The sequence below is a fragment of the Chelmon rostratus genome, chromosome 20 (assembly GCF_017976325.1).
Source record: "Chelmon rostratus isolate fCheRos1 chromosome 20, fCheRos1.pri, whole genome shotgun sequence".
Taxonomy (NCBI): domain Eukaryota; kingdom Metazoa; phylum Chordata; class Actinopteri; order Chaetodontiformes; family Chaetodontidae; genus Chelmon; species Chelmon rostratus.
In genome coordinates this window covers 11,615,402-11,643,349 of record NC_055677.1, presented here as the reverse complement: position 1 = coordinate 11,643,349, position 27,948 = coordinate 11,615,402, and the positions used below count along the sequence as shown (strand labels likewise).

At 43.4% G+C, this 27,948-nt stretch overlaps 1 protein-coding gene across 2 annotated transcripts in view; it reads right to left on the bottom strand.

Annotated features, from left to right (window-relative positions):
- kcnb2b (potassium voltage-gated channel subfamily B member 2b) overlaps positions 1–27,948 on the bottom strand; it is a 76,096-nt gene that overhangs the window by 2,937 nt on the left and 45,211 nt on the right. The gene's annotated exons all lie outside the window — the stretch shown is intronic.

Sequence of the window (27,948 nt, the reverse complement as noted above, 5' to 3'; positions counted from 1 at the left end):
AGGTCAGCGCAGCGTGAGGCTGCGCTTCGACTGCAGCCCTATACCTTTACCGGGATTTATTGACCTCGATAGATTAAATCTGGCCTGCTCTGACTGAGGTTTGGTATATACAAATCGTGTGAGTGGAAGTGCAGAGAATTTTCCATGTTTCTCTCATCATTTGTCCCTTTACCCTTCTTCTATAGTACCTCTCCTTGTGCCTCTGCCTTGCACCAGAGCCAGACACATAACTCCTTACAATGCTGCTGGGATTAGCTGATGTCCTTTTTCCACAGCTCAACCCAGCGCCTAAACTCGAACAGGTGAAAAGTCTCACTGCGCTCTACAGTCCTGCAGCATAACCTCAGCAATCAGCTGAAATCCAGTGCATGGAAAATTTGTATTCTTTTGTGTGAAGTCCTCGATGACCTGAGCTATACAAAACCTATTAAAATCTAATGAACAGAGATTGAAGAGTTTCAGTCAAGATAGGAAAACAAGGCACCCAGAATACTAATCACAAACCGCATTAAGCTGCAGAACGCACTGATTGTCTTACATAAATATACACAGTGCAGTCTGGAGATAGTCACTGCATCTCCCATGAGACTTCCCTAATTTAGCAAATATTACCTAGCAGTGAATACCATGCAGGGATGGAGTTCAAGGATTTTGTTCAGGGGTCAGCTATTGCTACGGTTTATCCATTAGCCTTTGTAGCTCTGACTCGCTGCCCGACATGAAACTTAAATGTATAAAAGATGTTTTTAAACAAAAGAAATGGCTTCTAGATGAGAAAACCTGAAAAAAAGGATACAGAGAGAGCAAAAGAAAGACAAGTGGGTGTCATGACTCAGCCGAGGAAGTGTTATCACTAAATGAATGCTGGTGCTGATTAGGTTAAACCTATTAGCGGCTAAGTGAGACAACCTGGGCATGGCCTGGCACTCAGCTAAAAGACGCAGATTGCTTCCGTACCCCTGAACTTTTTGGCAAGCTCATCCGAGGCTCACCCCCTGGTGCCAAGCCACTCGATCAGAGGACCTTTACTTGTGTTCCTGTTGCTGAACACCTTGGCACCACGTCAGCTCCAAAAATGGAGGAGTAGATCAGAGCGTGAGATAGTGATTTTTGCTCTGTTTATAGGATTATTGATGCTTAAGTAGCTGTTTTTTTCAGATTCAGCACAAGAATAAAAATGATTTATGACAATACAGGCAAAAGGACACTCACTCTTTAGAGGTCAACTTGGTCTTTATTTAGATTCACATTAACTGAGACAGTTAATCTTCTACTGTTCCAGCCCTTTTTAAAACTGAACTATGAACAGCTGACTGAGCGGACTCACAGGCACACACACAATCACACTCACAGACAGAAAGAGAAAGTGATTAATATTTCCACAGACCCACACCCATGCCTACCTACACACCCTTGCTCCCCTCGCTCATAGACAGCAGCAAATGGCGTTTGAGCGTGAGGATGAGCAATCCTGGGGTGGCTTGCATTAACCTACTGTAATTGAGTGGGAGTAGTTAAGAAGATCAATTACTTGAACTCAGTCTTCCTTGCCCCTGATTTGCATGTGTGGTGGCATTAAGTATAGCTTCAAATGCCGGGAGTGGTGGATTAAAAGACGGAAACGAGCGCAGCCAAGCTAGTCGACCAGGAAGTGACCCAGTGGAGAAAGTCCAGAAACCTAACTTAGCTTTCTGGACTGAACACCGAGCTGGACACTTTCGAATCTCTGGGGCAAAGCTTTGAATGGGAGTTCAAAGAGGTAAAATGACAGGGAATAAAACGTCACTAGAACCCTGAGCATTTTACCAAACTAATCAATGCTTCCTGCCACCACGTTGCCTGCATACAGACCTACAGTGCTGTCTGAGACGATGCGCTAGAGAGTATCAAGATACTTTTGTCCTTTAAGATATACTATACAGGATTTTCCTAAAAACAATGCAAAGGTAATCCCTCTTAATCATCAATTATGATCCACTAGAAGTGTGCAGCACTGTATTTATCTGCAGAGACTCCCGCCTCACTGCCTGCTACCTTTATTTTCTTATTTTCCTCAAATTTTTCTGGGCTGCAACCTTTGGACAGTTGGTGCGTAGCCCCAAGCCAATAACAGCCTGCAGGAGAGACTGGGACTTTATAAAAAGGCATCGAGCAGGTGCGAAACAACAAGCACTACACATCCAAGAGAAGGCTATATGGCACCGAAAAGTGTTTAAAAACAGTAACCCAACAATTTCTGTATACTATGCTTTTAGTAGCTAAAATGAAAAGCAATTTTAAAGCAACACCTGTGACTTTTACTGTGCGTAAACCCTGTCTCTCACATCTCATCTTTCCGTCTCCGTGCTCCTGTGACCTCAGGTCATGGTCATGCCAGTCATGAGACCTGATTGGCTTAGACGGGAGGGTGATGTCCTCAGTGATTAGGTGATGTGTGACGTGCTTTAGTTGTCCACGGCTATTCTGGCTCTTTTACTATCCTTCCTGCGATTCTGCTGCAAAGACTGCTTAGCATTAATGTACGGAAAGAAAAACCTTCTTCACTCTGAGGTTTATAATGAGATGGGAGACAGATGGTGGGAGGAAATTATTGAGTGTCACATGACTTTTATTTTTATACAATGCTCTGAGGATTTCCCTCCAAATACTTTGGTCTTTATTCCTGAGCACATTATAAAACACATCATGAAAAAAAAAATCACTTGATGAATGTCCTCTCAAAAACAAAAAACCAGCTGGCTCAACTCCTCAAGGGACAGATTAAAATATAGTGCCAGAGACGGTGTGGGCAGCAGTTTAGGAGAATATCTCTTGCGCGTCAAGGGAGTGAGCTTTAGCCACCGACACCTACCATCACAATTTTAATTCCACAGCTCCTTTAAGGTGGCATTAGAGCCTCTGGGAGCAGGACGAGTGGAGTTGATCCAGAGGGGAAAACTCACAGGAGCCACTGAGTTAAGAGCTCTCTTGAGCCTCTCCTCTGAGCCTCTCTTGATTTTTGTCTTCAGCCGCCTGTCATCTCAACCACCACTCTTGAAATTGCAAGAACCACCTTTCCCCATCCACTTTCAGCTCCCACAGGAAGCAGTCAATAGGCCCACTAACTCCTTTAAATGCCCTGTCATCAGTGACAGCCCTGTGGTCGCATAGTTACACCCTGCTTCACCGCGCCCACCCTGCCTGCATCCCCCATCATTCCTTAGCCTGAGGGAGGAAAGATGCTGCGGGGAAGAAAAATAACCCGTGCCACACCAGCGATCTGCCAGCATGGGGGAGGCTATCGATTGTGTACACATCACATTATGGACACTGAGCCAGGCCCAGCAAGTTCCTATTGATCTCCTTGCTCGAAGCTCTTATGGACCATGATCCACCTCTGAGGTCCCCACTGACCCTCCCTCCCTCCTCTTGTGTCATCAGTTTGAACTGGATAAATTGAGCCGTTCCTCAGGTATGATAATTTTTTGCTGTGGAATCAATCCAGGCGATTATTGCTATGGTAATGTGGATTGATCCCAGGACTTGTGCGCGATTTCATCTTCTCAGACTATATCTCTCCCAGTGTGATGACCCTGTCAAAGCATGTGCGAGTGTTGGTGTCACATGACTACACACTGCTTTGTGCATACATTAAAACAATTGGAATTTATTACAGTAATACAAAGAATTACCGTAATAAGTTAATTTTGTACCAGATCATTATTCATACCAATGCTCCATATGCTGGAAACAGGCTTAGAAGGACCCAAATGGCAAGGTTTGACTCCTAAATGTGCACAAATTTAGTTAGCGAGCCATTACCAACAATTAATGACGGCACAGAGCACATATGGCATTGTTAAAGAACCTGGCACACATACTTAAAGAGAGATTTATAAGGCATGGATAGCGATGGTATGATTTTAATACATGCACCCTTAGAGAGATTCAACATTAATCAACAAAGCAGGAGACATCTTCCCTCCCACTCTGTCAGGATTCTGCTGGTTAAGTGCCTTTTCTAATGGCTAGTTTCCAAAGAGTTCACAGAGAGAGAAAAAGCAGAGGGGGAATGTGATATTTGGTGGCCGTCCACTGTTTTGTCCCACAGCTCCTCCAAGGTTCAGGGAGGTTTGGAGAAATGCCACAGTCATTAGGATTTCAAGTGAATTCCTTGAAACTGGCAGAAAATGTGTGTAACCAATGTACCAATATTTTCTTTACAACTTTGCAACAAAACCAGATAAAAGGAACCAGTCCAGTGTCCATCTGGCTAACTATTTTTGGCAGCTCCAGTGGGAGTTTAGTGCATAATAATGACGGCTTATTATTTCAAGATTAACTATTGAGCTGTTCACAGATCTTTGACAGCTCTCGGTGCAGTCAATAATTGCGGTGGATATAACCCATTTGTCTTGGCATAACGCAACATCACCATGCTGTGTCACTCACAATTTAATTTGTCATCACTCATCTCGGCTATATTATGTGTCCCTCTGTGCTTGGCAACCTTTATGAGGAGTATTGGCATGATGTGATTAAAGTCACAATTTCAGGGTCAATCAGTGTGGTGCTTTACAAGCGGGCGGCAAACTTTGCATGGAAATGATTTTTCTTGCTGTTTTTTTTTTTTCGGTAAAGCAGAAAACATCCATAAGAGGCACAGAGCTCCCACTTTCAGATTATACTTGCTGGAGGCACGCAACAGCAGGGGTCCTGGGGGCTTCAGTCCATGTTGATGCTGAGGGTGTGAGGCTCCCAGAGCGGCACAAAAATTGGTTATGGGCTGACAATATTTGGTAGAAATCAATAGCCAATTCTCGTCAGCTTGCAGGCAACCCCCACTGTCTTGAAAGCACAGAAGCACAGGAGAGAACTCAGAGGAGCAACCAATAAATACATAAAGAAATAAAATTTTGGATGCCACTTCTGCCTAACTGAGAAATGTCCCTCCACCAACCACACTGTTCTCTCTGGTGGAGTGTATTCCCTAAGTGGTTATTGTGCTGTGTTTCCTTTGAACTCTTCACCAAACCTCACTGTGTCCCCTTTTCTTCTCATCCTTGTGAACATATTGTTTGTATGCTTTTTGCTCTCCCCCACAAAGCCCTTTCAATTCATTTCCAGGCTGTATTCATGCTGGAGTGATATTTGTTTCTGTGTTACTTTGCATTCTTCTTTTTTTTTGTGGAACCAGGGAAGAAAGTGGGCTAGTATGAAATATTTATAGAGTGTGTTCGTCCATCGGGCCAATAGTGGCACAAACACGCCTGCACAGAACCGGCAACACAGCTGTGTGTGTCAGCATGTGGCGCTCCGTTACAGCTCAGATGAGTGACGCAACCATGATTAGCAGATTGAAATATCATACATATAAAATTGTGCATTAGCGAACACATTTTCCTGACAATTCCCCCTTTGCTTTTTGTCCAAATGATGTCCCTTTAAGACTGTTGCTAATTCACTGTAATGATAACACTGGGAGGGAAAAGTGCCAGTGTATGAATCCCTATGAGTCATGAGAGTTGGCAAACAGCACAGAGAAGACTCTTCTTCGCAGCTGCTGCAGTCTCTTTGTGGTGGTAAGGAGGAACCAGCAACCCACAAGTTTGTTGTTTTCAGGAAAAGAATGAAGAAAGTCTGGACTACCTGCAGCTTTGAATTTTCCAAACTTAAGTTATAGTACACAGGACTAAACTGCATGTGAACGGGACGTTCAAAAGCACAGATTTTCCACCTTTAATTTCTGCCCTGTCAGATAAACAAACTGAATGTTGAAAAGTCCCCCAGACGCAAAGGTTGGCAACCATCTTCTACCTGCTGTCCTCTCCAGTGATGATGGAGCAGATTATAAAACAATGGGTAGGCCTAAATGACAACTGATGCTAGCAGACTTTGTTAGCCGTAATTAGCTTTTTATGCTAATTACGCTGAAAAGTTTGTCTATGGAAGACTTAATGTTTCCAGCAGGCTCACTTTAAGAGAGCACTGTTACAAGTACGTAGTTGATCCTTGATGCTAAAAGAGGCTAAAGCTAGGCTACATGTCCCAAGCAAAATGTTAGCAACTTCTCCAGCTGATGATCCTTGTAGAACTGTCAGAAGCATCATTGTTCGTTGAGCTTTTGCTTACTGTTTATATTTTCACTTTTTCAAAGCTAACAAGTTTGGCTAAAGTTGCTGGACTGTAACATCCCTAGACCGAATAGGCAATATGCTAACTTTAGTCTAATGTCACACTATGCTATGTCAGTCAGTGCTATGTGTGTCAGTCCTTAATTGGAGATTTTTCTAACATGCTGTAATTCCAAAAAATAGGGGTTAATGGGGTTAGCTATTGATATGCTACTAGGTGTTGAAAGTAATGCTAGGATACTAGCAAAAGTGATAAGCTAGTTAGAGGGATATGCTAACATTTGTGGATTTTGTAAAGACATAGCCTAAATGTAACTTAAGTTGCTGCTTTTCTTTGTTATGCATTTATTTTACTGAAAAATATACAATGGGTTTATAGTACACATTTTTAATAATTGATTGATTTATGAAATACTCAAAATGTCCAGCCGAATAATATAAGTTAATGATTTTATTTTAAGTTAACTAACTTTTTCTCCATCTATATAAACAAAGAGGAAGGTCAGTGATGGGTGAGTGGCATTCAGCAATGCTGACCAGCTTTTTTTAAGGCCACAATACAGCACAGCACAACAGCACTCAGGTAAACTTAAACATTTATGAGCGAGTTGCCACACAATGAATTCACAGTCACACTCGTAGCAGCAATGCTTCAAATGCTAAACTTGACATCAGAAGCTAGCAAGGCCATTTCTTGTTTCTCAACCTTGAGAGAAATTCTGCAACTCTCCTTCTCAATCAAGTGTATTGACAAATTTATTTTAAGCTCTGATAGGATCCTTGAGCCATCCGCTGCCTGAAATAGATACCTCGGTCCAGCCTACCGTATATCCTGTAACATAGCCCTCTCACTCTCATATCAGATTTCTACACCCAGTAGTCTTCAGGAGAGATATGATTGCAGTTCAACAATACTTCATCAGTGTATTAAAAAAAAGATTTCCCACAGTGTGCTGATGCTATTTCCGTGGACAGCTCAGCAGTTTTGTGAATTAAGCGCTGGATGTAAAAGTGGTTCCTGCTGAGACCAAGCCTCCCAGGAAGGGCAGCGAGGAAAGTCATGCACAGTGCGCCACAAAGTGCTTAATGCAAAGAGTAAACTGAGATTTAGGACAATGTCTTGATTAACTTGTGTGAGATCATCACTTTCAGCTCTTTTCACATTTGGCCAACTTCTAATCGCGCCAATCTTTGTCACTCTTTTTATCTGGCTTCCTCTCTGTCCGTCCTCCGTAATCTGTCCATCACTATTGCCCTCTTAGCCACCTTGCAGCCAATCACGGCTTGTGACTTTCACAAAACAAATGTCAGGAAAAAAACAGAGAGGGAGAGAGAGAGGGCTGTTGCAGGAGAGAGCAGGCTGGACTAACTGTGAGGCAAAGCTGTATTTCCTATAACACCGCTGAAATTACCAAGATAGGGGAGCAAAATTCATTTATGAAGCAAAACTAATTTATAATCTTAAAACCTGCAGTAATAAACAGAAGCCACTACTCCTAGTGGGAGAGAATCCAATAAAAACTAATTCCTCTAGCAGTAAAATATGTAAGAACTTGCCCTCAGCCATGAAACAGCCGGAGCTGAAGGTTCGCTTGTTTCTATGCCTTTGCCTTCTGTTGAGATTACTTTGTTACTGTGTAACTGCTTCAGCGATGTCTTACCCCGATGATAAATCCTTCTGCTGATGATCTAGAGATATATGTATATATTTTTACATTAGAAACCAATTTAAACAATGTCCATCCTCCATGTCCTTTCCCTGCCAGGAGAGATGGTGACATGGAAAGAAGCATGTATGCATGTTCGTGTGCGTGCAATTGCAGTGTGTGTGTGTGTGACTGCGTTTCTGCATGTGTGTGCATTTCCGGGGAGAACAAGCCTTCGGCCTTCGTGGCGTGACAGCATTATTAACCTATATGCCTCTGACCCCCCCTCCGAGAGAAAAGAACAGCAGGCACACCAGAGATACAGCCAGTACCCTCTACAGCACTCACACACACTGATGCACATGAACATGCACATGAGGGCATATAGTATACTCGCAAATTATACATCTAAACACATGCTCATTATATCTGCCTCTGCAAAAGGTACATCATTTAAAATGGAACAAATGCTGTAACATTAAAGGACAACAAACTAATTGCAATAGATAACTTTCTTATGTTTTCAGTAATTTTCAGCTTTACGGCTTTATGGTCCCGCAGGGGTGTGTGCCTTCATGTGTGACACAGAGAGTGCACCAGAGAGAGCAGTCAACAAGGCTAAGTCTAATTACCGCTAAGTGTGCTAGCCCCTGCGCCTGAGTAGCGATCGCTGTTTTAATCACCCGGCCAGGGCCGCCATAATCAACACTTCCCCGAGCCACAGACCAGAGGACGATAGGAGAAACAAACACGCAGCCCATACCCTGTAGCAGTTAATATTCATGATGCTCTGACTGCTGCAAATAACTCGTTGGGCTTGCTCCAGTGCCTGCCTGTACGTATGCAGATAACAACGCGGGATGGATCTTTTACAAGCTCCTTGCTCCCCTCTACTCCTGAGTCTCCTGATAACATCATCCAGCTTGGAGGCGGAGGGAGGATGGGAAGTTGGGGTGGCAGCGCTGAAAAGGCATCTGTGTATGTGTTTGTGTGCGGTGCTTTCCAGAAATTTACTCAGAATAAGAATTACTCTCCCGTCACCTCTCCTGGGCGTTTTTCCTTCACAGATAAGACTGGGAAAACCTCACAGGAAAAACTCTCCTCTACACCTCCCACACACAAATGCACGCACACACACACACACACGAACACACCAACAGCACGAACGCTTGCACAAATCCCCCCCCCCCCACACACACCCTCAACCTGCCTCTTGCCTTTTTTTCTCTCTTTCCAAAACACACACTGTCACACCAAAACACACACTGTCACATTCAGCTGCACTCTGCAGGCTCCTATAGCTCTCGGCACTACACCCTCACATGAAAAAGAGAATCACCCCCGCCTCTCTCTCCCTCCTCCCCTCGTACCTCTATCTGTTATCCTCAATGACTACGCGTCACCTTGCTGTCTGAGTCAAACTCTGTAACCATGGAGATGTCTCCCAGCAGCTTTGTGACTTAAACATTGTTGGGTTTTTTTTCGTTCTGTGATGCAGAGCCTTTACCATTCATCTGAGTGATCCGCAGAAGCCCCTGTGAGCAGCGGGATGACGGAGACAGATTTCAGGGTAAAGAGAGGTTACACTGGAATTCAAAGCAAAACCTGTCAGCCTCAACGAGTGCCATCGTGAATTCCAACAATGTGAGACAACACTTGAAGTTGAGGGGGAGCTTTTGTTTAAAATGGCTGCAGAGTGAACTGAACCCCAACGCTTGGCAGTTGCTCTGCTAATCAGCCACTGAGCGGTAAATGACCTCAGATAGATTAGAGGGGTCACTGTTGGGCTGAAGGTTGGAGAAAGAGTGCCTGCACCCACAAGAGGGAGCCCCTCTTCCCGCTGGTGCTGAATTCAACTAGTCAAAACTAGTTTTTTTTTTTGCAAGGAGGTCAGTTGAGTTGCTCCTGAGTTTGGATAAGTAAAGGAGGAGTTGAGATAATCCCTCGGCTACTCGCCCTATCCTTCAAGCTGAGAATGAAAAACAGACTTTCCTTTCCCTCTCTGTCTCCTTCTCTGTCTCTCATTTGGGATTGCAGAAAGACTAGTGGTCACCGAGGAGTCAGCTAATCCGAATCAAGTAGAAAGAACAAAGCTCAACCCTGAGCCCTGCATGGCACTCCCCTTAATTTATATTCCCTGTGACATCAGCATCACCACCATCACACCATCGCTGCAAAGCATGGACTGTTCCACTCCTGGTTTTAGATGTGCACATTGTGTCGATCTCAATTGTACCTCTCACAAAGTACCTTTAAAGTTATGTGCTAGCGGTGCAAAACTCCCTATCACGACTTGGCTGAATTGTTGTTATTCAGCTTCACTTCCAAGACACCTTCTGTCTTTAGCACAACTCAACACAAATACGACAAAATCACACACATAAGCACACACCGTCATACTTTTCTTGCATTTGCTTATTTAAAAAAAAAAATATATATATATTTATATATTTCCGTCCTTCTTCTAGGAGACTGGGGTGAAAATGAACCGAACCCTGTTTACCAAGAGAAACACACCAAACTGACAACATGGTTTCTAATGAGATTCACCCTGATGATGTTTGCATGAATATATTCATGAGTGACACGGAGGAGAAACAAGACGGGCACAAGAGCAGCCAAGTCGGCGAATAAGCAAAAGAGTAAAAGAGTGAAACAACAGACAACAACAAACAAAGAGGAAACCGAAGAGAAAAACAAATTAAGGAATACAAATTAAGAAATCCAAAAAAACATAAAAGTGCATGTGAATGGAGATCTTAGAGCCTCCACATGACTGCGGAGGTTTTTCCTCTTTGGTCCTCATCCCAATTAATAAGCAACACCTTGACATTGCCGTCTGCTCGTGGGGAAAGAGAGAAGCTTAGCGACCATGGTGTCAACAACATATTGACGCTTGTCTCCGTAACCATAGACACTTGTGAATGGATTCTCATGTGTGAAATGCAGCCGTCATCACAGGAAAAAAAAACATGCACTGTATCACTTGAAGGGATTTTCTGCCCATCTTTTTTTACCAGTGAAGCTCGACAAAGCTCACGTCTGTGCTCATGCACATGCACAAACACACACCACAGTTTTAATAAAGCCATGGATCAGCTGAGCGATTTCAGCAATTATCCACGCTGGGGCAACCCCTTCCGCAGTGGAACACATGCTGCTCTCTCCCTCGCAATGTGCCATGATGTTTACTTCAGTAATGACTCACGCTGGATCATACTCAGTGGTCGTAGGCAACAAAAGAACAGCCGACAGTCCACAATAGAAATGGGACTTTAAAAAAAAAAAAAAAAGCCGTATGAATGACTGGGCAATTGAGCTGAGTGCTGCTTCACGGCAGAGGCAAGCAGGGAGTGCTGATAAGGGAGCTGTAATAACAGCCAGAATTTCACAGCCTTTGTTCCATGGCAAATGAGAGTGATGATCACCAGGCTTGGGAGCGGCACTGGGTGACTGTTTCCATGGCGTTAGAATGAGGTGTGTGTGTGTGTGCGCATATGTGTGTGTACATCTGAGTGGGTGGCAGTAGTGTGTGTAGGTTGGGGTGGAGGCTCGGGTATTATTGATAGGTTGCCTGTCCTTGAGAAGGCCAGATTGGGACGCCCCCACTCTTCACGGGAGATTTCCTTTAATTAATCCAAATGAGGACACACTCGCGCACATGCTCACACGAAAACACACACAGACAATTGCATGGCAGTAGAGAGGGAGAGGACGGAAGTGTAGGAATGTGTATGTGAATTTTACAGATGTCATTCTAGAAGTTGCACGATAAAGTGAGCAAATATGTTAAAAGACTAAGAGCTTATAGCCACGTTAGCAGCTTTGTGAGGCTGTACTAATGGCAATTCTAACATGCTGATCTTCACCAGGTATTATTTACCAGGTTCACCATCTTAGCTTAGTGTTCTAGCATGCTAACATGTGCTAAGTAGCACTAAACACAAAGTACAACTGAGGCTGATCTGAATGTCATTAGTTTTGCAGGTTTTTAGTTAAACCAAAGCAGAGATGTTGCAAGGTCTGCATCTCTAATGTAATCAGAGAGTAGTAATCACTGCAGTGATGATGGTAACGAGCTCAATTTCACAATAGGCATCACATTACACCACATTATTGTGGTTATTTTCACAGCCCTAATAACATCAAACGCAAGTTGAGCAATGCAGTTTGTCAAAAAACATAATTTTTTGGCTACACAATTGTTTTTAAGGTAGTGAGTCTCACTAAAACCTATTAGCGTCACTGCTAAAATATTGTATTAAACTTGACCTGATAGTGGCACGAGAAAAGATAAGGGATTACCAAAGTGCTGACAGTTCATCCTGAGGGGAACATAAACGTCTGAACCTAATTTCATGGCAACCCATCCAATAGATATCTCAATCAAAGGCACAAATGTCAACCTAATGGTAGCGCTAGAGGAAAAGTCAGGGCTTCACCAAAGTCAGCAGGCCTCATCCTCTGGGAATCATGAGTACCTGTAACAGATTTAATGGCAATCCTCCTGATTGTTGCTGAGATATTTCAGTCTGGTGCAAAGTGGTGGAACAACCCCAGAGCCACACTGCTAGCATGGCTAAAAACAAAATATCATTAAAAAAATGAATTTAAAGTAAACATATTGTCGACAGCTGTCTTACTGTAAGCAGAATCACACCTTTCACAGTTCCCCATAACATGCTTGACTTTGATGTAGTGATCTGCGTCTGTTGCATTTTGAATCTCCTGCGTCAGGTTTGTGTGTCGGTGTCCATTGCTTGTATTGGCAAACATTCGAGTGTGATGTGAGTCAGTGTGGCCTTACAGCTTATGGCCCAGTCAAATCAGGTAATCAGCACAGCTGCGTTGGAGCAGGTATAGGATTAACAAATCTGTGTGCATAAGACGATAAGCCCCCACAACATTTCCACAAACACCAAGAGTGTTTTCATGCAGGTGGGGGGGAAGCAGCTGAAAATGAAAAGCTAGGTGTGCAATCAGATTATTTGTGTTTGATTATTACCTCTTATGTGATGGGAAAGAGTGAATAAGTGCTTACAACCCTGTTTATATCTTTACTAAAGATAGACTTGAAATCCTATTACAGTTACCTGGAATTATACTCACATTGAATGATATGAATGTCCCTGCAGATTCAACACCCAAAACCACAGGTCCTTGCAGGAGGCAGAGGTGGAGCGGAAGGAGAGCCCTTTGGCCCTGCACCACCTCACGGACGGTTAAGTCTCAACGCTCAAGATGTTTTCTTTGCGCAACACGGGTTAAGTGCGGCGCTGCACAGTTATTACAGCCCAGTGTGGGGGCTGACGGTGGGAGATGAGAGAATTGGAGGGTTGAACGTACATGAGCAGACACAGCGAGAGACAAAAATTACAGGCGAGCATTTGCTGATAGTAATAATATAGTCATCATGCCCCGGGGCTGATTTGCTGGTAAATCAGAAGACATGAAAAATTCACATGTGGGGGCAATGACGTGGTTTAGAGAGAGGAGGTGCTGCCCTTGATGCAGAAGACCCATTTTAATCCCACATGTTGGCAAGAATCTGAATGCGCAAGACACCAAATCCCATCCAGCTCTGTGGCTGACCGTGACCCCTGACCTCCCGGTGAAGGAAGTACAGACAGTATTACTACTAATAATATCTCTCGTGTCGCCAAGACAATAATAAATCAAGAAGAAACGGTCTACAAACCGAGTGTAAATTGAGCAGTTGACAGCAGTAATGTGTGCATGCTGCTAACATTCCGAAAGTCAATTCATCAATCGGTGGAATGACAGAAAATCAGCAGCAATGTGGATAATCGTCACATTTCAAGCAAAAATATCAAACATTCTCTACTTTCAGCCTCTCAGATGATCTCTGGTCACATGATAAAGCATCTATGGGTATTAGTGATAGATTGCCTGTCCTTGAGACGGCCAGTCTGGGATTCCTCCACCATTCGCAAGAGATTTCCTTTGATTAATCCAAACTGCAACACGCACACACAGACAGACAGACAGACACACACACACACACACACACACACACACAAACTGAGAACAATGGTGAGGATTTGGTGCTTTCCTCAGGTTTTTACTGTCTTATATCATTGTAAATTGAATATCTTTTTAACCATGGTTGGTTGGAAACTCAAATTGTTAGGTGCAGCCTGAATACAGTATTGCATTTCTTTCTCACTGCAACACCATGTGCAATACAAATTAGACAGATAAACTCATTTACGTTAAAGTAAATAATAATCAGCACTCATGCTGCTGGGATGACACAGTAGGAGCATGGGTGGCATATTGAGCTCATACTAAAATCCAATAAAGAGCGAACAAACAATTAAACCTTTACACACTGACATTCTTGGATGTGTAATCCTATTACTGAAAGAGCTCCTGTGCTACATTAGTTGACTGTGAAGTGGATGAGCAGTGTGGAAAAAGATGATATCAACTTAGGGAATAACCTGAGTTTTGCAATTCTGTCAGCGACTGAAGGTCACACTTCACAGAGATAAACAGAAAATAAGCAATACTGCTGCTGGCCGACGGCGAGAGAATGAGAAGAACAAGAGCTCTGCTCAAGCTTCTAACGCTGCCAGCCAGCTCCTAAGATCCTAATGCAATCAGGAATCAGTACGGCCCGGTGCTCACCCCAAATGGCTTTGAAGTACGTCAGGCCAAGGTGTCTGCTACTTTCAGCTCATCGGGGTTACAGAGGACATGGTCTTTGTGGCTGCAAAAACTCACTTCAAGAACCGTTTCTTCCCTCAGGCCATCACTCTGATAAACACTTTAACCAGTCATACAGTGCCGATAACCCTAAACAGCCAATGTTTACTGTTTACAATGCAGTTTAAATTCTTAACACTGTACATAATAGATATGTATAGGTGCATATACTGTACAAAATCATCCATCCATGTACATATATCCATTGAATAAGTACTTATTTGCTCGATTTGTATTGTTTACAACACTTATTTATGTTGTTGGCTATTGGTGATTTATGCATTCTGTGTATGTACATCTATTTTTTGTCATACTTGACTTGGCTGTGTAAGTCTGTGAGTCAAATTCCTTTTATGTGTACACATACGTGGCCAATAAAGCCGATTCTGATTCTGTCTGTAACACTGCTTGAAAACATGCTTTTTCGCATGTTAAAGTCCTCTGATATCATGTTATGCAAGCACAAATCCTCTATCACTGTCAGATGATGATATACTTTGTTGATGTAACATTGCACTGCCAAGGTCTTAAAAGTCTATTAATCACCCATATTATATAAAGTAATAAAAGGCAAACACTGCAACCTTGGAGGGAAAAATCACATTTTTAAAAGCCTAATAATTCCAATGTGTCACGGAGAGATGACACTATAAAACAGGCTAATGTGGGATCAGAGGTAAATTATATCTTGATTAAGAAGGAGCCAGGAGCATTTCTTCTTTGATTTGCATAAAGGTTGTAAAATAGAGACTTTCTCCACTGACCTAATCTTCCCTTTTAACATGTGGCCATGTTTGAAAACTGTCCAGCTCAAACCAAAGACTTTTACAGTTTTGCATTTTTTTCTTTTTGTCTGCAATTCAGTTTGGTTTCAGTTCATATTCAGAGTGGGTTTGCTCATCTGAGTTTAGTTTTCATTGTTCAGAAATGTTTAGTTTTAGTTTAGCTCTTATTAGCTTCAGTTTTAATTACAATATACTGGCTATTTGTCAAGGGCAATGCCTCCTCAGGCTTGTTGTGTTGACAAATTTGACCTGAGAAAGACTAAAACTACAGACATTTCCTGTATAATTTTTATTTTATATCACAATAAGTTATTTATTTTTTTCTAACGTCTAGTTTTTATCTTTACTTATCTTTAGTTGAGTTTTCTTTCACTATAATAACCTCATCTCAAACAGCCATATGTTATTCCCAATGACAAGAAGTTCAGCCAAAATGAGGCATCTTTGCTTTAAAAGCTACTAGACACATTTAGAAAATAAATATATTCACTGTATTCTGTTGTACTGAAAGAGGCGAGAGTGCAGTGGAACCAGAGCTCTTCTGATAGGCAGAAATCTTTGTGCTCCCATGAAAAGTTTAACGGTTAAGTTTAGTGAACTCTGGTATGTATAATTTATGGCTGTGGTTTCACTTCTTACCGAGCATGTGAAAAAGTTGAGAATTGTTAGTAAGAGTTTCCAAACTTTCAGGCTTACAGTAATTGGCCTGCTTTTTGAACTTTTATTTTTCACTTATTTGCCCCAGCTCTGCAAATCTTGAGCGAGCTGAACAACACTTCACACTGTGATGCTGCTTTAGCTGCCTTAGCTGGAGAAACTCAAGGTCAAAATAATTGGCCGTGTCTCTTCTGGTGTCACTGACTCCCATTCTTTTTTTCCGCTACACTGCCTCAGCTGTGTAGCAGCAGGTAAACAATGTATTATAATTACGCCCCCTAACAGCAGGGGAGCTCTCCGTCTTCATAATTTAAGCCAGGATACAAGAGAGTAAGTCCCCTCTGTCTCACCCTGCTAGTGATGCACGTCGAGCTAACACCTCACAAAGTGATTCTTCGCTGAGCAAACACACGTAACCACTCTCAACAACACTTAGCTTAACACGATTGATACGCTTGGGGCGAGTCTTAGGAAACAGCAGGCTCTCTCCCGCAGACACACACACACACAGACAAAAACTGAATAATGTACAATATAATGAGTGTAAACCTCTGCCCCTGGCTTACAAGGTTGAATACATTCCCATTTTATTATGAGAAATAGCACGGCAAAACCACTCTCAAATTACTGAAGTCATTATACTGTATTAAATATTGTGAGAGGATATTTGCTACAGGATCTGATGCTCTTTAAGTCAGATTTAACGGACAAATCCTCTTCAATTTTTTTTTCAGATTCAGGTTTTATATACCACTATTATTTTTTATTTTATTTGCTGTACTGACAGTATTTGTGCTTGTTTCTGACACTGTGCTCCTGCAACAACTGGATTTTCCTAAAGGTTCGTCTTATCTTACAAAAAAGCACGGTCAGGTAGAGCTGATATATCAACAGGACCATCATTGTCTATTCGAGAACAGCACAGGTGTGTATTTGTGGCATCGTGTTAGGGTGTGTGCGCGACAGCGAGGAACCTTCAGTCGCTCGGCTCTTAGCGACTGCCCCATTAGCAACCAGTGCTAATGAGCAGCACAAGAGGCCCCCCCGTGTTGACCTCCCCTCGCTGTTCAGCGTCACGCTCCAGTTCAAATCCAAAATTTATGCCACTAGAGCAGCCCATTGAGGCGCACCATACTCTCAGAAAATCCCGCAATCAATGTCAAACATTGATTCTTGTTCATTAAGTCCAGTCACAAGCCCTCCGAGCGAGTGGCTTTTACTCTGAAAAGCTCATCTGAAATTTTCATCAGAATTAATTGGGACCAGTTGGTGGGGAAATGCGATCGCGTAAACTGCGAGGTGTGTGTGTGTGTGTTTGTAATAATGGATGTAGGACAGCGGTATGAAAGCTCAGGTGTACCACAGGGATTACTGCAACAATGAGTCAGATTTCTTTTTGCTCCACAAAGCACAGTTTAATCCGTCTTCATGATGACTTTCCTTGCAAAGCAAACAGATCATTTCTTTGTTTCTCTCAGTCTGCGTCTGCACCATCTTTCCCTCTAGTGAACAAGAAACGCTGGCTGGACTGTGACATGACACCACTGTAACACAAATAACATCGACTACACTTGTAGCATGTAAAGATGATATTCCTGTAGGGATCCTGAATGCCTGTACGCTGTGTATATATATATACACATATGTGTGTGTGTGTGTGCATGTCTTTGGTTTAAAAGCTTTCCTGTGCATCTGAGTGATGATGTCATTGCTGGCATCAGTGCTTCCTGCTTGACAAACAGGAACAGAGGATCCCATGGCTGCCAGCGTACGTGGCTAAAATAGGCTTGGGGACATGGACCACACTCTGATGTCACTAGGGGTCTAAGAACAGTTGCCACATGAACAACAGTGGCTTTAACCTTGGCACCCAGATTGCATTGCATTCCTTCGCTGCGTTCCCCTCGAACCGCCCCTCGCTTTCTCTTTCTCATTCAGCTCTCCTGCTGCACCCACAGTTGCACTCTTCTTCTTCTCCCTGATTCACCCACCCTGAGTCTCTTCTCATTCTTTCCCTCCGCCTTGGAAGTCTGCCTGTCTTGATGCCAGCTGGGAACAGATTACTGAAACCCACAAAGACATGAGACCCCTGTGCATTTTTCAATGCTGACCATTACTTCTCCTTCGTAGACCTGACGGTACAGAGGAAGAATGCTGAATGTGGATGAGGTGGTGGACGAAGCACCTTTGAGACAACCCTAACCCTTTACACCCAATGCCAGTGGTTTCAGAATTCTCATTATAATATCTGCACTTGGTATATAACTAAGGTACGGTCAAGGTTAGTGTTAAGGGTCGGAAAATTGATAAAAACCTGAGCCACATAAAGGCGACACCACTTCTTTCATCATACATATACATTGTGAGGTGTGGAATCTGGGTAAGTCTGGGAATACTGAAGTAGATAAAGAGATGTGGGTAACAAGGTCTGCAAACTCTGCAAAGCCTGAGGTGAACTTCAGTTGAAAGGCGCCTCACTAAAATTTGGATAAATTGTTCTAAGCAGCAAACTGCTTAGCGATTAGACCCATGAGCAGCAACTGGAGCCCTTAAACACCACACCGTGTATGATTTCACCTCCTGACAGTAAATGCCAACTGCCGCAGACTGGATCCAACTTGGTCTGCTCAGTTGTAATGGTCAAAGCATTACAATAATCTGCTTATTACAGTTATGCTTTGGGTGTCGTGTGTCCCCCCCTCTTAATAGTGTTGCCTCCGTCCCTTTGGCCTCTCCCCCTCCCACCTTTCCTCGCAGTTCATCTCCTCATTTCAGCCATACTCCAAACAGCAGGGTCTCGCATCCGACGAACACATCATCACTTGTGACTGACCGACTGGCATCAGCTCTGTGTGACGCCGTCTTTGTCCTCTCCGTCGTCTCCGCTCAGGACCCGAAATGAGAGACAAGCGGCTGCAGCCATCTGTAGGAGGATCAAGAGTAATCCCGCCTGACAGGCATACCCCCTAATGACTCTGTGTGCCACAGCCAAGTTTATTAATACGAATAGGGCACTTATTGATGCTAGGAAGTGGCACCACTCATATGCTGCACTGCGCCGGAGCATGTGGCTTCACCGTGGGCTGCTGGATAAACAAGCAATATTCTATTCTCTCATGTCTGTGTGATGATGTGTGAGGCAACGCTGGGAAATGAGGGAAGCCAGAGAACACGGAACATGTGGATGCCTTTGGGGTGAAGGGGGCTGCAGCATTCTAGGCACTGGAGTGGCTACAAATAAGTACGCAAGCATGCACACACACACAAAACACCATAAATATGCTGAAACATTCATTTCGTCTGCTATATTCGTTCTAATTAGGTAAATTGTTCCTTTCCTCCTTCCATATAATGATCTTGAAGTTGACCCCTAGGACCTTTAGAGGATCTGACCACTGATTATCAGAGACAAAGGACCAATTAAAATAGAATACATGACACCGATTGGAGAAGCATTCCTCACTCAATAATCAAGCTCGCTCAATTATTAATTTGATGCAACTTTCCCTCTGTCTCTCCCAGGTGTGCCATTACTTTGCCCTTAATGGATACAGAGACATATAATGCTGATCCTCCTGTAAGGAAATGTTACAAATACCCTGGACTGGCTTTATCTTTATTTGGAGCTGCCAATTCTGGGTCAGCGCTTTGGACAGGTAGGCTATTTACAGGAGTGTGAATGTTCAAAGGCTTTTCATGGGTCCCAAAGCGAGGCTGTGGAGGGTGGATCAGGCGGATGCTGGGAGGGCTGACCACTGCAATGTGAGCATGTGCATTCTGTTTTTTTTTTTAAATTTCGTTTCTTTTCAGAATGTATGTGTGTGTTTATGAGTGACAGCGCACAGATTTGTGAATGAAGTATGAAAACAAGCCTAAGAGAGAGTAAGCCATCTCGAACCTCCTGAATGCTTCTGTGAACAAGAGCAGGGGGGGAAGGGAAGGAATCCAGAAAGTGGAGTGTCGAGAAAGAGCGAATCAGAGAAGAGAGGAGAGATGAGGAGAGGAGAGAATACGTGGATGACTGTCTGAGGAAATGAGTATAAATATCCCTCTGTCATGACTAATGAGTCACACACACACACACTCACACAAAAAGACAGAAATAGGCACTAATTTCTAAGTAAATTTCCTCAGTCTCTCATTTGAAATTAATTTCCTTAGTCAATTCCAGGGAGTACGGCTTACATGACCAAACACCTGCTAATAAGAGATCTGCAGCAGGCTTGATAGACTGGATGCTTTTCTGGGCATGTGCATGCACTCACGTACACAAGTGTGTGTGTGTTGCTTGGGAGGAATGGGGAGTCACAAAATGCTGCAGATGGGAGTAACGTGTGGGAGGAACAAAGAAACTCCCCAAGAGTCTGTGCCGCATCCATGCCATATTTGGTGCTTCAGAGTATCGCTGTCAGTCAAGCCAAGTTTCAAGCACAGTGTGTACATCCAGTGGACCTTGGATAAAAAGCTTCTCCAAATAATTTCTCGGGGTTTTTTTTACCCTGCTCGGACCGCCTGAAGGTTGGCATTTACGGTATCAGCACTATTCAGATGTGCCAGATGTTGTCGCTCACAGAAATGTATAATAAACTGACTTTAAAATACTTTCCAGGGATCGCCTAAACTTTCTGCAACTCCAGCTGGTGCCTGGCGCCTCTGTGACAGATCCAGCCCATTTGGCATCTAAAATACAACAAAGTCAGCTCAAACCAACCATAACAACCCTTGTGTGACATTAAACCACCCTCAGCTGTAAATAAGAGGCCAGCCCAAGCGTGCTGAACGAGCCACTGTCCTCCCAGCTGCTTAAAGTATGCTCCAGGCGTCCTGTAGCCTGGCTTATGATCCCTGTCCAGAAACAAGCACGATGCCTGATATCTGCTTTATGATCTACACTCCCCGGCACACACACACATTTTCACACACGCCCTCAATCTCTCAGTGTTTTTCTCTTCAGAGCTTAGTGTAGGAGCACAAGTTAGTATCCTTAGTGAGCATGTGTGTGTTTCCACTGCAGCTCCTCCAGCCTGCTGCTCTCTCCACTGATCTGCAGCAGCGTTGGTGGGGCCGCCTACACACCTTCCTCATCATCAGTTGCATCCTGACTCCTCTAAAGTAGTAAGTCCTGTGAGTGAGCCCATTACCGATGCCAACATTTTGCCACCGTAAGCCTTCACAGTGGATGTTTGGAGGGTTGAGAGTAACTTGACATCAGGGGAACTGTTCCATTTTTAGATACTTGCATAGTCACAGGCCATTGCTGCTCCTCGGGATGAACTGAGAGGACTCTCATTTCACATGGGGATACACCTATACAGACTGAACCCTTGAAGAGGAAATGCAGACTGTTCTCACACAGCAGCAATGAAAAACATCCGGAGATTGTGAGCTCCTGTTGCTGTTGGTTATAGCTTGCTAAGCCTAAACATGAATTGAAAGGGGGAACCGATGGCAGCACGGCTGAAGCAGCAGGAGGTAGACAGATCCTGACATGGACATATCGCCTCTCCTGTGATGCATGGAGCAACCTCCTCTTGACTTCCTTCAACCCTCAATAAAGACAAAAAGAAATCCCCTCCGGACGACCTCGCTCCTCCTCCCTCATATCCTTTACTCCTCCTTCTCCTTCCTTTGAAGGTTCCACCTTTAACCCGGCAGCAAGAAGAGGATCCATTGTTTTCCTCCCTCTTCCCACACACCTGTCACTGCTCGTGCTTACAAAAAGGCCACGGTGATGGGGAGATTGCTGCCTTTCATTTGTCGAGCCCACTGCACCGCTTACTGTGAAGCTGTAATTAGTGTCAGGAACAAATTTGTTGGTGCTAATAAGGCTGCAAGCTGTGGTGCTAGCAAGCATAACATGGCTACACACAGAGCGGAGGGACCAGATGTAGCTACTGCTGGCTGAGAGATAAGTAGGCTGGGGAGCTGGAATTTGAGGAATTGCCATGTAGGACTTTGAACTAAAATCTGGTTCCAAATTACAACCAGATCCAAACTATTCAACCATCGTCACATGAACTATTACATTTTTATAACTGAATAACTATTCAAAAATCATAACCCATCCTTATAGCCACACAAAGCTGCTACTGTAGCTGCAGAGTCTTAGTCTAGTTATAGGAATAATCGGATGGATGCTAAATCTGCAGCAGCTCCACAAGTCACAACAGGTTATAGAGGTCTTATGGTAACAGGCATGCAGTGCTGATGTAGCCAGGACTGAATCAGTGATTACAATAGTTTTTCATCTGAATGTGGCACAAACTGTGCAACAACACTACAACACTATCTAGTGTGATGTATTGGACGGCACGCAGAAATTGCACATAAAAAGCAACTGAGACTAAAAAATAATGACGATGCCATGGGATAAGTATATATATGATTTAAGATTACACTGCGATGCAGAACGGAAAGCCTTGATGAAAAGATTTATGCACAATGAGATTTTCTCTAATCCATATAACGATCCCCACAGACTGTCTGAAACCAGGCAATGTTAATGGAAACCCTACCAGGCGCATTTTCCACAGTCTGGGGCTGAAAAACATAATTTTATTTCCTATAAGATGTAATAGCCAAATCAATCACAATGAGGGGGGAAATACAGGCTTAATCCATCTCTCTTTAAAGCTAAAAGCTCTTTCTACTCAAGACACTCCTTTGACGCCTTCGGTATAGTTTTTGTGACGAGAAAATAGATCCAAGCACATTTCTGGCAGAAGCGGTACCAATGTCACACCGAGGCCGACTCGCAGAGGCCCGTTATCAAAGGGGGTATTACTCCAGCGTATTCAGGAAGAGATAATCCATACATGGTGAGCTCTCAGCAGATATATGCCTTGGGAAAAGCCATTTCATACACCTATCACAAATTTATTGCTTATGAAAAAAGACTAAAATCCTTTGCTGACTGAGGCGTAGGCTCCTGTGTGCTCGATTGAGCAAAAGCAATACTGTTTGTGTAGCTCAATTCACCTTGCTATTTGGGAGATGCGCATAATTCACAAATGGGAACATCAGCCGTGATGCGCTGAGTGATTCTTTAAAACAAAACCTGTCTTATTGAAATAACTCAATTGCTATAATTCACAAGCCCCATTAAAGTACAGAACAAGGTATTCATGCAGTCCCTCAGTGTTGTAAAAGTCTATATTCTCACTGAATATGAGGCTTGATTGTCTATTCTTTCTGCCTCCCTTCATCCCACCCGCTCCCCCCTCCTGTCCCCCTCCCCTCTCTATCTGATGTTGCTGTCAGCGCTGTCCACCTGAAACAAAGTTAGCCCGTTTATCAGATGGTGGAGAGCGTGTCAGTGCTGATTAAAGCACGGCCGAACAATCTCTATTCCTCAGGAACACAAATTGAGCCATAGATTACAGCCAGACCCCCTGCCTGAGGAGAGGGAGGTTCCTAAGAATATATGAGACCACTCCGGGTTGTTAAATTAGACTGCGCATTGGAAAATAATGAGCACAGGAGTTTGCCACTTTGGCATGCAGTGTGGCTAATCATCTGGTATTCATCATTACTTGTAGAATTTTAGTTCCCTCTTGCTGATTAAAGTCTGAGGTGGTCTCTGTTAGGTGAAGAAACTTTGCTTCTTTGTCCGTGGTATGTGGTTAATTGGAAGGCAGAGTGCGCCTCAATATCTCTCGAGAAAGACCGGAAAGGCCGTTTTCCTTGTAGTTGATGGCAGGTACTGTAAAAGTCAGCAGTTCAACTTTAACTTATCCCTCAGGCTGCACTCTCTGTCTTCACCTACTCTTTCAATGTTGTTCTATTATATGACCTTCGTATCCTACCACAAAGCAAGCCATGGCATTATCTTCTAGTGAGACGTGACTGTAATGTGCCATTACAAAGACGCAGTGCAGTGCCCGTTCAAAACGTGCCTCAGAAGAAGCCGATAGCTTGGCTTCTGGTGTTGCTGTTTGCAGCTTTCTGAGTATCATTGACCTGCAGAGCCGGAGAGCTCCTGCAGTTCTGGACCCAGCAGTCAGACCCACAAGTTTAGGCGTGAATTCCAGACCCATCGTTTTAGTCGTACCCACGCACTACTAGTTTTTTTTTTTTTAACTTTTAAAGTTACAATCCTTAAGATTTCATTCCCAGAATTCTGAGGGCAGCAAAACCAAACTATTGTTTGTTTGATGTAGAAGTCAGGCAATAATTGGCTTTTTTCTCATTCTGTGAGCAACTGTGATTTTAGGCTGCACACAGCACGAACCTGTGAGCAGCAGGGCACAGTGAAGGGAGTTGGTTACATCACAGAGGAGTTGAAGGTGTGCAGCCTGTCGCCCGCAGCTCTTCATCTAACAGCTCACTCTAGCTGCTCCTTCTTGTTCCATTACTCCCTGCAATATTTCACAGTGATCCTCTGTCAAGAAACTGCCGAAAGTTACCATTGTCTTGTTCTGTAGACACATTTTTGATGAACAGTAGCGGTCAGTGTCAGCCTCACTGACAAACACATTGCAAGTGCTTACAATTGCAACAATACATGTGCTTGGGGTGAAAGGTAAACAGGTTAACTGGTAACAAGTGATGAAAGGGGCATCATCAAAAGGCTCAGTCGTTCACAAGCAAGGATGGAGCGAGGTTCACCACTTAGTGGAACACGTGATTGTATAAGGGATGTTACTACATGGGTTCGGGAACAGAACAAAAACACAGTTTGTTTGCAAATGATTGCATTCTGTTTTTCTTTGTTATACACAGAGTCTGGATTTTAGCACAGGGCAAGACTGAGAGAAACTCAAACAACACTGATGCAGAATAAAAAGCACCAATTGATCAAAAGTGATGAGAAAGAGTGTGATGCAGAGAGAGAGCTCACGAGGATGAGCGAGAGGGAGCATAAAAACAGGGACAGGTGTCGACGTGGTAAAAAACTTTCTTTGATCATGAAGCCTTAAGTTACTCTACGGTTCTGTAGTTTATCAGTGAAGTGTATGAACTACACTGCAGACTGGAGTCTCTGCTAACATTGACAAACAGACAGATAGATCTGCATCACATGCGCTCATCTCCTCTATGAAGCGCCTGTGTCCTCGCTATGCTGCATCAGTATAAAGTATGATGAACTGGTCGGGGGTCACATCCTGCATCCAGGCGCTGTCTCTCCCTCTTCATCTCCCTGCAGTATTCATTCATTATTCTCATGTTGTTGACTGTAGCTGCTGGGGCTGCTTTGACATATGTGAGTTTGCTGTCTGCAGGAGTGTAAGACGTCGTCAAATTGTTGCAAATTGCTGTTAATAACTATGAGATGTAAGTTATTTCTGGCCATTCAAATTAATGAATGTAATTATATAGACTGACCCCTCTGCGACTGACTTCCAGCATCCCTGGACAACAACAATATGTTTTGAAAGAAAAGTGTTTTCTTTCCTGCATAATATAGACGCATTTTTAATGAACATATCTGCAAAGTTGCACGAAGTTCATACTCAACGCTTCTGCAAAACGTTGACTCATTCATTTTCTCTCTCTCCCTCATGCAGCTGAAGCATGATGAACATTTTTATTATAAGGTTCAGGCAAATCTAAGCACTCGTTTAAAGCAAGGGATAGATCATATACTGATCTTATATTGATTAATCGTCCATTTATTATTCCATGACTATCTGGTAAGTCTTATGATCTATGTTGTCTATGTGGTCAACAGACTGTAAGCAGTCAAGGATGAGTAATTTTCTAGGGCACAAAGACAGACTGAGCATTAGTGGCATCACTAGTACGTTATTTGTACCCCCAGAACCCAGATGGTTGGTGTGGATAGAAAGAAAAAAACAAACAGAAGCAAAGATTTAGACAAGGTGGCTGGAAGGGCAGAGAAGATTATGTAGAGGTCTGTAACAACTCAGGGACAGCGATGAAGTTCTGATTTCTTTTTTTCACTCTTTATTCCTCTTGCCTATTTATTTCTCTGACCTGTGCCCTGCTGCAGTCTCTCCCAACATCTGCCCACAGGGGAGCTAAGCAGATTAATTGAAAGATTTGGATTTCTTTTCATTTAGCTTGGCTGGCTCCGAGACTTTTCTCCTCCTTTCTCCTCCACCCCCCACCCGCTCCCGCTCATAATCGCCCGACCTTTTCTCACACGGCCCTCTCCACCTCCCACGGCTACGCGGATCACTGCTCAGAATGAGACGAAGACACCCAAAAATACCGTCACAGGATTGTTTATAGCAACGTATCCCGCTGCAGATTCGGAAGCCCTCCTCTGCCTCGCGCTGGGAGTCGAGAATTATGTTTATCATTTATAGAGGAGATAAAAACAAGCTGGCAGGAGAAATTACAGGCCTGTAGTGTGTCTGGGTGTGTGAGATGAGGACACAATGAGCTAAATAAAAAATATCAGTCATCAGGGATATAAACTTATGATCAATCCTTTTGTCCCCACAGTGCAATGACATACTGTTTTTTCACACTGCCGATGTGCTAACGAGATTTTATACGATAGTACTACTGATTCTGAAACAGCCAGATTGGGGTCGCAAAACAGTGACACTATTTATATCTATATGGCTCTCAAGACTGGCATCTCACACATGCACAGCGTCCAATGAGACTGAAGGACGCGATTCTTCGGAGCATTTCCTGCTTTCATTGCTGTGATACTCCCAGACAGGCGAGGTGATGGGTTTCGAGGACACGCATGAATTACAGCAAAGCTAGATGGAAAAACTGGGAAACAAGGGAATAAAGAGAGCGGACGAAATCATAGGAGTGGTAGCTACAACTTGTAATCTGGAGTTTTGAAGGTGAACCTTCAAGGTAGCTATTACAGGCTCTGGGCACTTGGCTGAACTCTATTCTTCCAGCTCACACGTGGTCCTGTACAGCCGTGCGCACACACACACACACACACACATACACATACACAAGCGCATGTAGACCTGCGTGCGCACACAAACACAGCAAAATCTCACTTGTGCATAAACTTTCCACTTTCCATGAAAAGGTCAAGTTGCTTGCTGCTGTTTCCCAGGCAAGTGATTGTCATTCATTCAACATTAGAGGGCTCAGACTAAAACTTGCTGATGAACTGAAGAATGGTCTCAAAGATTGCAAATGCTATGACTTATTAAACTGACATTTTGCCTGAAAATCCTTATTTTATACCATATTAACAACAGCGAGAGTCCTGAAATGTCAACTGAGACAAATTGAGCTCACACGGCCCTTAATTTCATGTTCTTCACAGCTTAATGACTGAGCAAATAATTGCATTACCAAAGTGAGAATCAGCATGCATGTACAATCACACACACACATAAAACGCACAAACCTCGACTAATATTATGCAAAATGCTCATATACAAACACAATAAACTACATCCCGCACAAAATTAAATCCGCTTGGCGCACATGCACAGACTCTCTCTCTCTCTCTCTCACACACACACACACACACACACATGCCCATGGGTGTCATAATGAGACTGTCTGATTTAGTGTATTGATCAGCTGCTGTAAGCTGCAGAGGGTCCTTGGAGAGCATGGCATCACATAAAAGACAACATTACAGCTTATCAGCTGGGGCCAAACACAAGGTGACCTTCACTTTACTACCTCATGGTCCAGCCTGTTACAATTAGTCGCATGGGTGGAGCGATCAAGAGTGTGTTTCAGGATTTCTCTGTGTTTTCAGCCTACGTGTGCATGTACACGTATGTCAAGAGCACTTTTATAAGCAGAACATTGAGCAGGTTTGTGTAATACTGGGAAACTGCAAATTCTGTGTGTCTTTTGGGGACATTTTTCTACTTTTGCATACCCATTAGGACTTTTCTGATTGAATGTTCCTATCCCTTAACTTTTATGGCAATATCATGCATATCCAACAACAACCTGCAGGGGTACAAGTTTCTCATATCACCACTTTAGTTATAATGAAAAATAAAAATAAAATGTTTTTTTCCCTAAAGCTCTATATGCACACATTGACACAGAAAATTACAGAAATACCTGCAGACAAAACAAAACCTACCTACAACAATGCGTGCACAA